The sequence below is a fragment of the Peromyscus eremicus genome, chromosome 1, assembly GCF_949786415.1.
Source record: "Peromyscus eremicus chromosome 1, PerEre_H2_v1, whole genome shotgun sequence".
Classification (NCBI taxonomy): Eukaryota; Metazoa; Chordata; class Mammalia; order Rodentia; family Cricetidae; genus Peromyscus; species Peromyscus eremicus.
This window is the reverse complement of record NC_081416.1, coordinates 93,460,575-93,478,763: the sequence shown is the minus strand read 5'-3', so window position 1 is coordinate 93,478,763 and position 18,189 is coordinate 93,460,575. Positions and strand designations below refer to the sequence as shown.

The following is an 18,189-nucleotide window of genomic DNA, read 5'->3' as shown; positions in this document are numbered from 1 at the left end:
TCACCAAACATTTTTATCAATAGGAGTGACTCTAGTTTTATTAATATGAACAATGGCATGAACTAATTGCAAAGTAAAATTTACAAAAGTTGCATTCCATGGCCCTCTTAAGTAATCATTTAATTCTTTAACCTTAGCAGATGCATTTACAACAATATGAGGGGTTACACATATTTTAAAAAACCCATAGGTACATAACATATGTTGTCTAATTGTCCATTTAAAGTCTGTAGGATGTCCAAAGCACCAGCCACTCTTTCCGACAGGGCATTAATAGTAGTAGCCTGTTGCACTCCCTGGGAAATAGCCAATCCAGCTGCAGTGGCTGCAACAGCCAAAGTTGCAATGGCAGCAATTACAGCAGCAGTTATGCCGAGGTCTTATCTGTTGTGATGGAGTTGTAAGGGAAATTCTGTTGCATTTTGTTCCAGAGGCATCATGACAAAGGCAGGAATTCTCACCACCACAGAATGTATGACATTAGGACTCCAGCAATTACTTAGGCTGTAATTTAAAGCTGAACAATTTAACTCCTCCCCTCACACACTCGAGCCATTCCAGAGAATAAAGAAAAAAATTGGTATTATTGAATCTTGAAGTTTTGAGCAAAGCATAGGGAATTACGTAAATTTATGGTGACATTTATGCTTTGCACATCATGTTTAACATTACTAGCTGTAGTTCCAATAGTCCCATTAGAGGCAAAGACAGCAGGAAACAGAGAGCTTTTAATATTTATTGGCAACAAAACTGGAGGATTCTTAACCAGGTTCCATGAAGGCTCTGTGTAGACCCAAGGGCTAAGGACCATCAGCACCATTGGAATCATGAGGTTCTTTATGTTGAGATTTCTGTGTCTGTTCCATAGGCCGAACATACCATTCTGGTATCCAGATTGGTTTCTCAGCACCTGGAGGGTATACACAAACTGTTTCCCTCACCCTAGCCAATAATGGTGCCGGGGACTGCCATGTGCCTGTGGAAAGATCCTTCCACCTGACCAGAACCTCAGAGGGAGAGGGGCCCGAAAAATGCCGTTGAGCAGCAGTATGCCCATGAACATCCACAAGCAAAAAATTTAAAATAAATAAAGTAATGGAAAGGAGTAATTGTGTTCCGTATACATCCCTGTACATCTCACCTTCTTTTGTTTTTTTGTAAATAAGTCTTTAAATGTTTATGTGCTCATTTAATTATCGTTTGTTTTTGAGGGTTATAGGGAATGTCAGTTTTATGAATTATATTTTATTGTGAACAAAATTTTTGAAAACTTTGGCTGGCATAAGTTGGCCCATTATCTATTTTAATATATTGTGGAACTCCCATATAAGAAAGCAGTCAAAAGATGTTTAATTATATTTTGTGCATGCTCCCCCTTGTGAAGGGTGGCTACTATATAATGAGAATACGTGTTTACAGACATATGTACATATGATAAAGTTTTAAAACTTGAAATATGTGTGACATCTATTTGTCAGATATTGTTGGGACATAGGCCATGAGGATTAACACCTAATGATGGTACATGAATAAAAGGAGCACAAGTGGCACAAGTAGATACAATTTTTAAGGCCTCAGTGCGAGTACAGCCAGTACGATGCTGTAAGGTTTGCACATTGAGATGCAATTTTTGATGTAATTGAAATGCCTGATCAAAAGTGGTGACTACATAAGTGAAATGAGTAGCTACATCTGCAGCGGCATTGTCTTTTGTAAGCGCCCTGGAAGACCAGAGTATTCTCGAATATGGCCCATAAATAGAGGATGTTTTTTAGTCCAAATTAACCTTTGAATGGTCTGTAATTGAGAATGTACTGTGGACTGTTTTTAATGTATGGAGTGGTTTTAATATTATGTATCATTTTGGCCACATAGTAACTATCAGTATAGACATTTATAGGTTTTAAAGAGTAAACTTGTAAAGCCAATTGTAAAGTTGTAATCTTAGCTTGTTGTGTAGACATGGAAGGCATTATCACTCGCGTTACCTTATCTCCATTGATGGCCATAGAAAAACCTCTTTTAGATGTATCAGTAAAAATTAAATGAGTATCCTTAATAGGTTCCTGTTTTACAATATGGGGAAAAATAAAACTACACACTTTAAAGCTTTTTATAAGTTTGTGTTTTGGATAAATGATTATCTTTATAGCCTGTGAAAGTACACAAGAAAAGGCACCAAGCTTTTGGGTTTTTTTTGTAAATAAGTTAACATTTTTTTGTGTATAAGGGAGTACAATGTATTTAGGAGACTTTTTAAACAAAGATTTTCTCATATATTTAGCTTTTTATGGGAGTTGAATTATTAATTTATAATATGTATTTAAAGTTTTAGATGGGGATGTAGATAAATGTACCCAAAATGTGGGCCCTGTTTGTCAAAATATTTCCGTAGGTGAAAATTTAGAGGGAAGAATTAGTAATAATAAGGGTTTGGTATAATCTATTTGTTGTACTTGGAGTTTTTGTAGTGTTTGTTTTACCTTTTTTAAAGCGGCCTTGGCTTTTGTTGATATGGTCCTTAAGGAAGTCGGAGAAGAGTCTCTTTTTAAAACATCATAGAGAGGCTTAAGTTTTCTGGTGGGTATGAGGGGCAGAGCCATTGAAATTTTTCTAAAAACCTCTGTCAATGATATAATGTCTTTAATTTTGTAATATGAAATTGTAATTTTTGTGGAAATATCTTTATAAAATTTATAGTATATCTCAAATATTGATAAGGAGCCATATTTTGTATCTTTTTTGGGGCAATCACTAATCTTGTAGCTGTAAGTGTTTGTTGTAAATCTGTATAAACTTGTAATACATAGTCTTGGGTGGATGTTGTCAATAATATATCATCCATATAATGTATAATATATACATATGGAAACTTTGTTCCAATGGGTTGTATGGCTTTTGTAACATACATTTGACATATGGTAGGGCTATTAGCCATTTCTTGAGGTAAAACAACCCAATGATATCGCTTATATGGTTTTTTGTAATTAATAGAAGGAACAGAAAATGTAAAATGCTGGAAATCTTTTTGAGCCAAAGGAATAGTAAAAAAGCAATCTTTTAAATCTAGCACTATCAAATGTCAATCTTTGGGAATAGCAACTGGGCTGGGAAGGCCTGGCTGAAGAGCCCCCATTAACTGTATAGTGGCATTTACTGTACATACGTCTTGTAAAAGTTTCTATTTTTTAGACCTTTTTTGATAACAAAAATAGGAGTATTCCAGGGGGACGTAGAAGGGACAATATGCCCTTCCAACAATTGTTTTTGTATTAACTCATGGGTGGCCCTCAATTTTTTTGGTGGTAAGGGCCATTGATCTACACACACAGGCTCATCAGATAACCAAGTAATAGGTGTGGGAGAAGGCCGCACACCAGAGACCCATACTAAAAATGCCCTAAGCCTCTCCGATCTCCAGGTAGTCTGGTGACCTCATCGGCGGTGGCAGTAAGAGCAGCAACACAACCCTGCTCTGCCTTTTTCAGCCCTTTTTTTGGTGTCCATCTCATATCCATCATTATGTTATTAATGAACGGATTTTTTTTTTTAGAGCTTGAGTAGTGAGAACCGCTCCCATGGTTTCTAACATATCTCTTTCCCACAGGTTAGTAGGTAAACCTAATACAACAAAAAATAAGGTTGAAAATGTCCTTCATGTCTCTCTTGATCATTTTACTTTAGTATGTAGGCACTTTTTTGTGGTCTGGTCTGTCCTATGTCCTATAACATTGTTGTAGAATCCTCCAGAGGCCATCGTGTAGGCCAATATTTTTTGGATATAACGGATACATCTGTCCCAGTATCAAGAATCCCCACAAAAGATATACCTCGAATTTTTAATTCTAATTTAGGCCTAGAGTCTAGGTGGGCTACCCAGAACACTTGAGGAGTACCAGTGGGCCCGAAACCTCCCACGGGCTAGCTTCAGCTATAGTGTCCACAAATGTCAGTGCGGTACTAGACTTAATACCTCTTCCTTGTTTTTGTAACAGCTCTCTCAACTCAGTGGCCAACTGAGCCTTAGCTGTGGAATTTTTCATGGTACGTACCCTATTTTACTCTGTTACATCCAATCCTCCCCCTTCCTTTGTGAAGGTGAGCCTTGTACGCTTACCCCTTCTTTCCAAGTCTCAGTGAGACCTCCACCTGCCATGACCCGCACGGCCTGGGACCCAGAACTGGTGAGGGACATTGAGGTTAAGCAGCACTCAGGACACACCGTGGTTCGTCATTCAAAGAGAGCCCCTTATTGACTATCCATCAGCCTTATATACCCTACTACTTCCTACTCTCCATGGGGTCAGGGTACGGTCCTCAGGTTCCCATCTGTGTCCCAGCAGCTCAGCCAAACAGGAAAACTGCAAGCAGAGAGCTGATTCCTGAAACAATGTTCCACCAATAGCTATATTGTAAACATCCTGTGACTTACTGACCACAGGACAAGAGGAAGGACAAAAGGGCACCTTAGGGCAACTTAAGGCAAGCAAACAGGCTATGCACAAGGCCTGTTCAGCATCTGCTGCCAACAATATACCATGTTTATGGACTTTAAACCCCAATATTATCAAAGTGCCAGTTCTCCAAAATTGCTCTATTTTAGGGCACTTAGGTTATAAGTCAACACTCACAATTTGTGTAAAATAACAAGGTGATTTTGCAATGATGTACAAAGTAATCAGAATTTGTGATAAAAATGAATAAAACAGAAAAATCAAATAGTTTGCTTCATATAAATTTAATACATACCAAAAATTAAACTAATGTGGACAGTATGATATTGGTGAAAGGACAGATATGTACATCAATAGAACAGAAAAGATGATTCAAAAATAGTCCCAAATGATTTGTATTATAGTCTATAGAGTTAAGAGTTAATAAAATATTGTGACATAGTTTGACCATGGATAAAAACAGTATTTTCTGCAATCTTTATAAATGAATATGTCAGCTCTGCTGTGTTGAACATTGTTTTACAATGAAAATAATTCTTTTTATTACATTTATTTCTTTATCATCTCCAGGACACATCACAGCACAGAGGTAGAATTCCAAGGACAATTTGGGGTAGTTAGTTCTTTCCTTCTACCATGTGGTTCTAGGCATTGAAAGCAGGTTATCAGGCTTGATGGCAAGTGCCTTTATCCAGTGTGATGTCTTTATGACCAAAATAAAATTATTCTTTCATGATACATTGCATCAGGAGTGGGAAGACCCAACATCCTGTATAATGCCATATACTTTACTAGCACACTGACTTCTATAGCTCTAAACAATCCTTGAAGGGACCTTGAAAGCATATGTGATGTATTTCAAAATGTACTGAATCAAAGTGACAGAGGGATTCTAAGTAGGCTTATCCTGCCCATACTGCCAGTGCAACACTATTGAAAAATTCATGAAGAAGGTGTTCAACCACAGAGATGACTGCTGTGTCCACTGTATAGTGAAGTTTAGAGTTTATACTTTCATTTTTCTCCTCCTCCTCCTCCTCCTCCTCCTCCTCCTCTTTCTCCTCCTCCTCCTCCTCCTCTTTCTCCTCCTCCTCCTCCTTCTCCTTCTCTTTTTCTCCTTCTCCTCCTCCTTATTCTGAAAGGATTTAATTTGACTTACAATTCCACAGAGACAGCCTGTCTTGGCAGGGAAGGTATGGCAAGACACAGGGTAGGCATGGGGCAGGAGCAGAAAACTGACTAGTCCCATTTCATCTACACCGAGAAAGAGCATGAACAGGAAGTGGGGTCAAGCAATATCTCAGATACTTCCCTGGCATACTTCTTACTGCTCGGCTCCACTTCCTGAAGAATCATAACCTTCCTAAATAGCTTCATCAGTTAGGGGTCAAGTAGCTTGCTTTCTATTACTTGCTCAGTCTGATTTCTTAAACAACCAAGGACTGCCTTCTCAGTGGTGGCACCTTCCACAGTGAGCTGGAACCTCCCACATCGATCATTAATCAAGACAGTACCCCACAGACTTACCACCAGGTCAATCCTGTGGAAGCATTTTCTTAATTAAGACTCCCCACTTCCAGATATGTCTAGGTCTGTGTCAAGTTAACAAAAGCCAACAAGTACAGTGGCCCAGTGAATTTAATTAGATTTTCTTCTTTGAACATGGGTGAGTGGTTATTTACTGGAGAAAAGCCAATTATTCAGTGGCTATACGACTGAAGAAAATCATATCCAACAACCATGAATTGCCAATAATCCCCGATGAAGTGGTAGAGAATCTTTAACCCCTTCCCATCAGTGATGCAATGTTGATAGGCCAAATCTTGGACAGGTCTCGTGCAGGTAACCACAACTGAAGTGAGTTCATGGGTACAATGTCTAATGACCTGTCCGGACAACACCTTTCTGCTGAAAAATCTCATCTTCTGGCTCCTTCATTCTTTCTGCATCTTCTGTGTAAATTCCTTTGAATATATTTTTAATGAAGTCCGAAATTAGAAAAAACTACATTTATTTAACCTCCTAATTTGAAAAGACATACCAACATTGGAAAAATACTCACTCCAAGAGATTCCAGCTCCTACATGTGAGAACCTGTGAGCAACACAGTTGTCAATAGACTCTGCCCATATGTCTATTTTTCAGGCAGATTTCAGCATTATATTTATTTTTAGGGTGTGATTTTTCCCCTTTATTTAAAATCATTTTTTCTCATATAATACATTCTGATTATGGTTTCTCCTTGCTCTTCTCCCATTTCTTCCCCACCTCCCCTCCCATCTTGTTCCACCAGCTTGATGTTCTCATTAAAAAACAAACTGGTTTCCAAAGGACAATGATTAAATAAAATAATATAGAACAAAAACTAACACATTGGAATAGGACAAAACAAACAACCAGAAGGAAAAATGTGCAGAGAGCACAAGAAACAGATATAAACACATAAACCCACACTCATTCACACACTTAGGATTACCATAAAAACACTAAATTAGAAGTTATAATATATATGCAAAGGGCCTGTAGGGAAAAAGAGAATACATATATTTAAAAATATAATTGAAAAATAAGATAAAATTTTTACAAAGGAAAATTCCTGAGATGATATTATGAGGCAAAAAGTCCCCTAAAGATACCACTGAATTTGTTTAATGTTGGCATCTAGTGCTGAGCATGCAGCCTACCATTAAGAGTTGTTTGTTTCCCCAGTGAGACTTCTTTGGAGGAAACTAAATTTTCATTTGCACATGGTTATCAATTGGATATTGCTTCTGAGTTAAGGATTGGGGTATATATCAAATTCTCCTATCAGTTCTAGGATCCCATCTTTTGCAAACCCATGTAGGCCCTATGCATGATGCCTCAGTCTCTGGAAATTTATCTCTGCATCAATCCTGTTGAGTTAGAAGGCCATTCTTCTTGATGTTCTCCATCCCTTCTGGCTCTTACATTCTTTCCTCCTCATCTTCCTCAAGGTTTCCTTGAGGAAATGAGGTTAGCCTTGAACTCATTGGCATAGGAAAAGACTCGGAATAGAGCACTGATGGCACAGGAACTAAGACCAACAATTAATAAATGGAATCCTTTGAAACTGAAAAGTTTCTTTACAATAAAGGGCATCATTATTCAGACAAAGAGGCAGCACACAGAAAGAGAAAAGATCTTCACCAATTATACATCTTTTAGAGGGTTAATATCTAAAATATCTAAAGAACTGAAAAAACTGGACATTAAGAAGAGAAAAAACCAATTTAAAAATATAGTACAGAACTGAACAGAGAGCTTTCAAAAGATGAAACACAATTGGCTGAGAAAGACTTAAAGAATATTCAACATCCTTAGTTATCAGGGAAGTGTAAGTCAAAAGTGCTTTGAGATTTCATCTTATACCTGTCAAAATGGTCAAGATAAATAAAACAAGTGATAACTCATGCTGCAAGGATGTGAAGTACGGTAACACTCACTCATTGTTGGTGGACATGAAAATTTGTACAGCCACTATAGATATCAGTGTGGCAGTTCCTCAGGAAGGTGGAAATATTGCTACCTCAAGATCTAGCTATACTGTTCTTGGACATATATTCAAAGGACTCTACATTCTATTGCAGAGACACTTGCTCATTCATTTCCATTGCCTATTTATAATACCTGGAAATTGGAAACAGCCTATGTATCTATCAATAGATGAATCAGGAAACATATGGATCAGGAAAATTTGGTATATTTGTACAATACAATATTATTCTCTTTAATAAAAAAAAAAACAAAATCGCTTCCTGAGACTTAGAGGCCAGCCCCCAGCTCCCATCTTGCCCCGGACTTCCCTTCTGAAGCACAGGTGAGTGCCCTAACTTGCCCCCAACCCCATCCCTGGGCACCAGCCACTCCAGGGAAGACCTGCCCAACTTGGCCCCAGGTGCTGGTCACAGGGCAGGTTCCCTTCTAGCCCCACCAGGAAGGATCCCCTTCTCTAAGACCCCTGGCAGACCCTGCAGTCTCCACGCCCTGCCCCCACGCCCATCCGCCTGAGCCCCAAGCCTCTTCCTGAGACTTAGAGGCTGGCCCCCAGCTCCCAGCTCCCATCTTGCCCCGGACTTCCCTTCTGAAGCACAGGTGAGTCCCCTAACTTGCCCCCAACCCCATCCCTGGGCACCAGCCACTCCGGGGAAGACCTGCCCAACTTGGCCCCAGGTTCTGGTCACAGGGCAGGTTCCCTTCTAGCCCCACCGGGAAGGATCCCCTTCTCCAAGACCCCTGGCAGACCCTGCAGTCTCCACGCCCTGCCCCCATCCCTATCCGCCTGAGCCCCAAGCCTCTTCCTGAGACTTAGAGGCCGGCCCCCAGCTCCCAGCTCGCATCTTGCCCCGGATTTCCCTTCTGAAGCACAGAGAGCTCCCATCTGGACAAGAGAGAGAGACTTCCTGAATCTGTCAGCTCTGTCTGAACCAAGTGTGTGGATAAGGTCAAGAAGGAACCACAAGGAGATGGGCAGACGTCAAGGCAGAAACACATACAACAAAATGAATAGCAATACACCATCACCAGGCCCTAGCCCTCCTCCAACACCTAGACTTGATCATCAGAAATTGGAAGAAGCAGAAGAAAATAGCCTTACAAATGTCATCATGAAGAAGCTAGAGGCTCGTGTAGAGGAAAAGACAAAAAAATGTGAAGAATGCTGTAAACAACTAGAGGAAAGGGCAAACAAATTAGAAGAAATCAAAAAAGTCCTGGAAGAGAACAATAAAATACTGAAAGAAAATCAAGAAAAATCAATGAAACAAATGAAGGAAACAGTCCAAGACCTGAAAAGGGAAATAGAAAAAATGAAGAAGACACAAACAGGGAATGCTGGAAATAGAAAATCTGAGAAAATGATTGGGAACTTCAGATGCAAGTATAATCAACAGAATGCAAGAGATAGAAGAGAGAATCTCTAGCGTTGAAGATACAGTAGAAGAAATAGATTCATCAGTCAAAGAAAACACTAAAGTCAACAAAGTCATGAACCAAAATGTCCAAAAAATTTGGGACACCATGAAAAGACCAAACCTACGAATAATAGGGGTAGAAGAAGGAGAAGAATACCAACTCAAGGGCACAGAAAATATATTCAACAAGATCATAGAAGAAAACTTTCCCAACTTAAAGAAGGAAATGCCTATGAAGATACAGGAAGCCTATAGAACACCAAACAGACTAGACCCCCCAATAAAGTCCCCTCGCCACATAATAATTAGACAATTAAACGTACAGAATAAAGAAAGAATATTAAGAGCAGCAAAGGAAAAAGGCCAAGTGACATATAAAGGCAAACCTATCAGAATAACACCCGATTTCTCAATGGAGACTTTGAAAGCCAGAAGGTCCTGGACAGATATAATGCAGACACTAAGAGACCATGGATGTCAGCCTAGACTAATATACCCAGCAAAACTTTCAATCATCATAGATGGAGTGAACAAGACATTCCATGACAAAGCCAGATTTAAACAATATTTATCCACAAACCCAGCCCTAGAGAAAGCACTAGAAGGAAAATTCCAACCTAAGGAAGTCAGATACAACCTCAAAAACGCAGGCAATAGATAAAGCCACAGCAGTAAACCCCAACGAAGAAAAGTACACACACATCACCACCAAAAAATAACAGGAATGAACAATCACTGGACATTAATATCCCTCAATATCAATGGACTTAACTCACCTATAAAAAGACATAGGCTTACAGAATGGATACGAAAGCAGGACCCATCTTTCTGCTGCATACAAGAAACACATCTCAAATTCAAAGATAGACACTACCTAAAAATAAAAGGCTGGGAAAAGACTTTCCAATCAAACGGTCTTAAGAAACAAGCGGGTGTAGCCATCCTGATATCCAGCAAAATAGACTTCAAACTAAAATCAATCAAAAGAGATCAAGAAGGGCATTACATACTCATCACAGGAAAGATCCACCAAGATGAAGTCTCAATTCTGAACATTTATGCCCCAAACACAAGGGCACCCACATATGTAAAAGAAACATTATTAAAGCTTAAATCACATATAAAACCCCACACATTAATAGTGGGAGACCTCAACACCCCACTTTCACCACTGGACAGATCCCCCAAATCGAAACTTAACAGAGAAATAAAGGACTTAATTGATGTCATGACTCAAATGGACTTAATCGACATCTACAGAACATTCCATCCTAACAAAAAAGAATATACCTTCTTCTCAGCACCCCATGGAACCTTCTCTAAAATCGACCACATACTTGGTCACAAAACAAATCTAAACAGATACAAAACAATTGGAATAACCTCCTGTGTTCTATCAGACCACCATGGTCTAAAGTTGGATTTCAACAACAACAAAAACTACAGAAAACCTACAATCTCATGGAAACTGAACAATACCCACCTGAATCACCAATGGGTTAAGGAAGAAATAAAGAAAGAAATTAAAGACTTCCTAGAGATCAACGAAAATGAAGACACCACATATCCAAACCTATGGGACACTATGAAAGCAGTACTAAGAGGGAAATTCATAGCACTAAACGCCCACATAAATAAGCTGGAGAAATCTCACACTAGTGACTTAACAGCACACCTGAAAGTTCTAGAACAGGAAGAAGCAAAGTCTCCCAGGAAAAATAGATGCCAGGAAATTATCAAAGTGAGAGCTGAAATCAATAAAATAGAAACAAAGAGAACAATACAAAAAATTAGTGAAACAAAGAGTTGGTTCTTTGAGAAAATCAACAAGATAGACAAGCCCTTATCCAAACTAACCAAAAGACAGAGAGAGAGCATCCAAATCAACAAAATCAGAAATGAAAAGGGGGACATAACAACAGACATTGAGGAAATCCAGAGAATCATCAGGTCATACTTCAAAAACCTCTATTCCACAAAACTGGAAAACCTAAAAGAAATGGATAATTTTCTGGATAGGTACCACATACCTAAATTAAATCAAGACCAGATAAACTATTTAAATAGTCCAATAACCCCTAACGAAATAGAAACAGTCATTAAAAGTCTCCCAACCAAAAAATGCCCAGGACCAGATGGTTTCAGTGCAGAATTCTACCAGATCTTCAAAGAAGAGTTAATACCAATACTCTCTAAATTGTTCCATACAATAGAAACAGAAGGAACATTACCAAACTCCTTCTATGAGGCTACAATTACCCTGATTCCCAAACCAAACAAGGATACAACAAAGAAAGAGAACTACAGACCGATCTCCCTCATGAACATTGATGCAAAAATACTCAATAAAATACTGGCAAACAGACTCCAAGAACACATCAAAACAATTATCCACCATGATCAAGTAGGATTCATTCCAGGGATGCAAGGATGGTTCAACATACGAAAGTCTGTCAATGTGATACACCATATAAACAAACTCAAAGAAAAAAACCACATGATCATCTCACTAGATGCTGAAAAGGCATTTGACAAAATCCAACACCCCTTCATGATAAAGGTCTTGGAGCGATCAGGAATACAGGGAACATACCTAAACATAATAAAGGCAATTTACAGCAAGCCAACAGCCAACATCAAATTAAATGGAGAGAAACTCAAAGCAATTCCACTAAAATCAGGAACGAGGCAAGGCTGTCCGCTCTCCCCATACTTATTCAATATATTACTTCAAGTTCTAGCCAGAGCAATAAGACAACATAAGGAGATTAAGGGGATACAAATTGGAAAGGAAGAAGTCAAGCTTTCCCTATTTGCAGATGACATGATAGTATACTTGAGCAACCCCAAAGATTCCACCAAGGAACTGATACAACTTATAAACACCTTCAGCAACATAGCAGGATACAAGATCAACTCCAAAAAATCAGTAGCCCTCCTATATACAATGGACAAAAAAGCGGAGAAGGAAATCAGAGATACATCACCCTTTACTATAGCCACAAATGACATAAAATACCTTGGGGTAACACTAACCAAGCAAGTGAAGGACCTATATGACAAGAACTTTAAGTCCCTGAAAAAAGAAATTGAAGAAGATGTCAGAAAATGGAAAGATCTCCCATGCTCATGGATAGGCAGAACTAACATAGTAAAAATGGCAATCTTACCAAAAGCAATCTACAGATTCAATGCAATCCCCATCAAAATACCAACACAATTCTTCACAGACCTGGAAAGAATAATACTCAACTTCATATGGAAAAACAAAAAACCCAGGATAGCCAAAAGAATCCTGTACAATAAAACAACCTCTGGAGGCATCACGATCCCTGACTTCAAGCTGTACTATAGAGCTACAGTAATAAAAACAGCTTGGTACTGGCATAAAAACCGACATGTGGACCAATGGAATTGAATTGAAGACCCTGACATTAATCCACACACCTATGAACAAATAATTTTTGACAAAGAAGCCAAAAGTGCACAATGGAAAAAAGAAACATCTTCAACAAATGGTGCTGGCAAAACTGGATATCAACATGTAGAAGGCTGCAAATAGATCCATATCTATCACCGTGCACAAAACTTAAGTCCAAGTGGATCAAGGACCTCAACATAAACCCAGCTACTCTGAACCTGCTAGAAGAGAAAGTAGGAAGTAGTCTTGAACGCATTGGCATAGGAGACCACTTTCTAAATAGAACACCAGTAGCACAGACACTGAGAGAAACAATCAATCAATGGGACCTCTTGAAACTGAGAAGCTTTTGTAGGGCAAAGGATACAGTCAACAAAGCAAAGCGACAGCCTACAGAATGGGAAAAGATATTCACCAATCCCACATCTGACAGAGGACTGATATCCAGAATATATAAGGAACTCAAGAAATTAGACATCAAAATGCCCAACAGTCCAATTAAGAAATGGGCTATAGAACTAAACAGAGAATTCTCAACAGAGGAAACTCAAATGGCTGAGAGACATTTAAGGAATTGCTCAACATCCCTAATCATCAGGGAAATGCAAATCAAAACAACTCTCAGATACCACCTTACGCCTGTCAGAATGGCTAAGATCAAAAACACTGAAGACACCTTATGCTGGAGAGGATGTGGAGCTAGGGGAACTCTCCTCCACTGCTGGTGGGATGCAAGCTTGTACAACCACTTTGGAAATCAATATGGCGCTTTCTTAGAAAATTGGGAATCCATCTCCCCCAAGATCCAGCTATACCACTCTTGGGCATATACCCAAGTAATGCTCAACCACACCACAAGAGCACTTGTTCAGCTATGTTCATATCAGCATTGTTTGTAATAGCCAGAACATGGAAACAACCTAGATGCCCTTCAACTGAAGAATGGATAAACAAAATGTGGTACATATACACAATGGAATACTACTCAGCAGAGAAAAACAATGACATCATGAGGTTTGCAGACAAATGGATGGACCTAGAAAAAATCATCCTGAGTGAGGTATCCCAGACTCAGAAAGACAAACATGGTATGTACTCACTCATAACAGGATACTAGATGTGGAACAAGGATGACTGGACTGCTACTCACATCACCAGGCAGGCTACCTGGAAAACAGGACCCCAAGAAAGACACAGGGATCGCCCAATGACAGAGAAATGGAATGAGATCTACATGAACAGCCTGGACATGAGTGGGGATAGTGAAGGGCAAGGGTCGAGGGAAAGAGAGCTTGGGTGAGTGGGAGATCCCAGCTGGATCAACAACAGAGAGGGAGAACAAGGAATAGGAGACCATGGTAAATGAAGACCACATGAGAATAGGAAGAAACAAAGTGCTAGATAGTCCCACAGAAATCCACAAAGATACCCCCACAACAGACTGCTGGCAATGGTCGAGAGACAGTCCGAACTGACCTACTCTGTCGTGCTAGAAACCTCATCCAACTGCTGGGGGATCTGGATGCAGAGATCCATGACTAGGCCCCAGGTGGATCTCTGGGAGTCCAATTAGCGAGAACGAGAAGGGTTTATATGAGCGAGAATTGTTGAGACCAAGGTTGGATAAAGCACAGGGATAAATAGCCAAACGAGTGGAAACACACGAAATATGAACCAATGGCTGAGGGGTCACCAACTGGATCAGGCCCTCTGAGTGGGTGAGACAGTTGATTGGCCTGATCTGTTTGGGAGGCATTCAGGCACTGGCACTGGGTCCTGTGCTCATTGCATGAGTCGGCTGTTTAAAACCTGGGGCCTATGCAGGGTCGCTTGGCTTGGCCTGGGAGGAGGGGACTGGACCTACCTGGACTGAGTCCACCAGGTTGATCTCAGTCTGTGGGAAAGGCTTTGCCCTGGAGGAGATTGGAATGGGGGGCGGGCTGGGGGGAAGGTGAGGGGGGCAGGAGGGGGGAGAACAAGGGAATCTGTGCCTGTATGTAGAACTTAATTGTATTGCAAAATAAAAAAAAGAAAAAAAAAACAAAATCATGAAATTCACATGTAAGTAGATGAGGATAGGGAAAAAATCATGAGTGAAGTAACTCAGATCCAAACAGGCAACTATGCTGTGTATCCTCTTACTAGTGAAAGTTAAAATTTAATTTTTCAATATGTTTGCTACTCTCTGAATAACCACAGAGGTTACATATACAGTAAGGAACTAGTGGAGGAGGGAAGGCTCTCCCAAGGAAAGGGAAATAGAATACATAGGGAGAAATGGGGGAGACTATAATGGAAGGATTAAATGAGGATGAGGAGGGAAGAAAGGAGGCTAAGGGTAGAAATTCAGGAGGGGCAACTAACACTAAGGGTCATTTGAAAGGTCATATGGAAACCCACTACAGTAGAAGCTTCTTCAAAAATATACATATATGAAAGAAATCTTTGGATCAGTTGAGTGTTTCCTTCTGGCTGCCATGGCTTATGATCGCTTCATGGCAATCAGCAACCCACTGCTTTATTCAACCAAAATGTCCACACAAGTCTGTATCCAGTTGGTTGTGGGATCTTATATAGGGGGTTTTCTTAATGCTTCCTTTGCTATAGTTTACTTTTTCTCTTTTCAATTCTGTGAACCAAATAGAATCAATCCCTTTTTCTGTGATTTTTGCTCCTTTGATGAAACTCACCTGTTCGGATGTCAGTATCTTTGCAGTTGTTACCTCATTTTCAGCTGGATCATTGTGATCACAGTGTTTGTCATAGCCATCTCTTATTCCTGTATCCTCATCACTATCCTGAAGATGAATTCAACTGAGGGCCGTGAGAAGGCCTTCACCACCTGCACCTCCCACCTCACTGCAGTCATACTCTACTATGGGACAATCACATTCATTTATGTGATGCCCAAGTCCAGCTACTCCACTGACCAGAACAAGGTGGTGTCTGTGTTCTACACGGTGGTAATCCCCATGTTGAACCCACTCATCTACAGCCTCAGGAACAATGAGATTAAGGGTGCTCTGAAATGACAGCTTGGTAAGAAAACACTTTCTTAGAGTAATCGGTTGTTTCGTAAAAACCATTGTCTCAGGTTTGGTTATTAGCCTTCTCATTCCTCCTGTTCCCCTCAATCTCCTTTTCCTGGAAATATACACAGGCATTTTATTTTATTGCATTTCCCTTTGTGTGTCTGTGTGCTTTTAAATGTGTCTTTGAGAATTTTATACATTGCAATTAGATCATGTTCTCCCTTTCTCTCCAATGTTTTCCAGTTCTTTACCTCCTTCTTTTACACACCCAACTCCATTTTTTGTCAAATATTCCTTGTGCTTCCTGTATACACCCTGGTGTATAGGCATCCACTGAAACATGCTTATTCTACCAAAGACCAATTTCTTAATGAAAATAGACTCTCCTTCCCCTGGCACATATTAATTGCCAATAACTTCTCAGGTATGGATGGACTTCACCTCATCTCCCATCTCCATGCTGAGATTTTGTCTGGTTTGATCTTACACATGCTGATACAGCTTCCATGAGTTCATATTTACAACCATTGTGTTGTATCTGAAAACAAGGTTTCTTTGTGGCCATCCACCAGCTCTGGCTCTTACAATCTTTCTACCCACTCTTTTATAACTCCTGAGCTTGGAGAGAAGGAGGTACAATACAGATGTCTCATATAGTGCTGAGAATTCCACAGTCCCTAATTCTCTGCATATTGACAACTTGTGTGTTAATTAGCAACTACTGCAAAAAGAAGCTTCCCTGATGAGGACTGGGAAATGCACTAAACTATGAGTATAATGATAAATCATTGCAAATTGACTTAATATTATGTCCATTTAGAAGTATAATGGTGGTAGGTTCTAGTTTGCTAGAGCCTTTGACCTATCTATCGCAGGTTTTGGGCCAGATGATGGTATTAGGTGTGGGTTTCATCTTTAAGAGCTAGCTTTATATCCAGTCAGAAAGTGGTTGGTTGCTCTCATGATGTTTGTTTCACTATAGCACCTGTAGGTATGTCATGCCAGGCTGGTGGTTATTGTAGTACGTAGTGTTCGCAAGACAAGTTGTCTGTACAACACACATTATATTTAAAAGCATGGTCATATTAGGTTACACCTATTGAAATATTTTAATTCCTTCTATTCAATTCAGAATAGAATTCAGATAAGATTCTATCTTCCATGAGTCTCTCCTTGGATTACCCAACTTGCCATTTATTTTTGAGGTTATCAGGAAAAGTGCACTTGCTATTTTCCATTTGGCTGCTTTTTGACTGCTCTCCATGCCTAAAACCACTTCTCAGTTTCCTGCTCAAATATTACTTGCCCGTGGGGATTTCAACATTAGCCTACCCACCTATTCTTGCCACAGTACCACTCATATCAGGTTCATTTATTTTTTCTACCACATTCTAAATTTTAATAGGTTGATACTTCTTTAGTATGTTCTCCACTGAAGAATCAATTTCATGAGAATTATTTCATTCAGTAATATATCTTTGGTATCTACTTGGTTCTAGTATACAATAAATGCTTAATAAATACATCTAGATGGAATGAATGGTTCAATGGTTATCCTGTGTCTACCTGTAAAACAAATCCCATCTGACACAATGTTCCAGAAAGAATTTTTAAATTGTAAAGGCAGGTATCACTGTTTTTTTATGCCTTTTCTCTGCCTTCTTCCTAAATTATCACCAAACATGTCAAGAAAAAGCCTGAAATCTTCATTTTATGTAAGTTAATGTTTCTTATTGGTTATAAACTTATTATTTCCTCAATTATTCAAGCTCCATTAATATGAAACATAAAATACATGAAACAGTTGAACATTCTGACTTCAGAGATGTGGATTCACTGTTTATGGCAAGGGTAATCTATATGGGACAAGAAAACTCCACTTACAGATAGTGCCCAATGTAGTTGATATAGCAGTTTAAGATTCACCTCACGTGATTAAAAAAAAAAAATACAAATGCTCAGTAATCCAGACAGAAAAACAAAAAACAAACCTCTAAACAGTTTACAGTGTGTTTAAAAATATACGTAGGCTTGGGAGAGAAAAAAGAATGACCATATATGGTCATAGAGTTAAAAATACAGTTTTAAAATAATAAAATAAGGTCTTTAAAAAGGGAGTAGGGTAATATAATAGAAAAAGTCACACAAAGATAGAAATACACAGAGAGTCTAGATATTGTATGTTATTGTGTTGTCTTTTACTTTTTTGTCTGTTGAGGTAGGAGTGATAGCTGCTAAGACACATTGGATTATGAAAGCTGCTGAGCTAAATCAATCTATATATTTTTAAAATGTCTTAACTTCAAAATGTAAGTCAAAAGATCTGTTGCTTTGAGAGAGAGGTTATACTT

The 18,189-nt window shown here is 39.2% G+C and overlaps 1 pseudogene; it reads left to right on the top strand.

Annotated features, from left to right (window-relative positions):
* The first annotated feature begins 15,253 nt into the window (after nucleotides 1-15,253).
* LOC131900431 (olfactory receptor 5P69-like) lies at nucleotides 15,254-15,838 on the top strand (annotated as a pseudogene).
* Nucleotides 15,839-18,189: the final 2,351 nt, after the last annotated feature.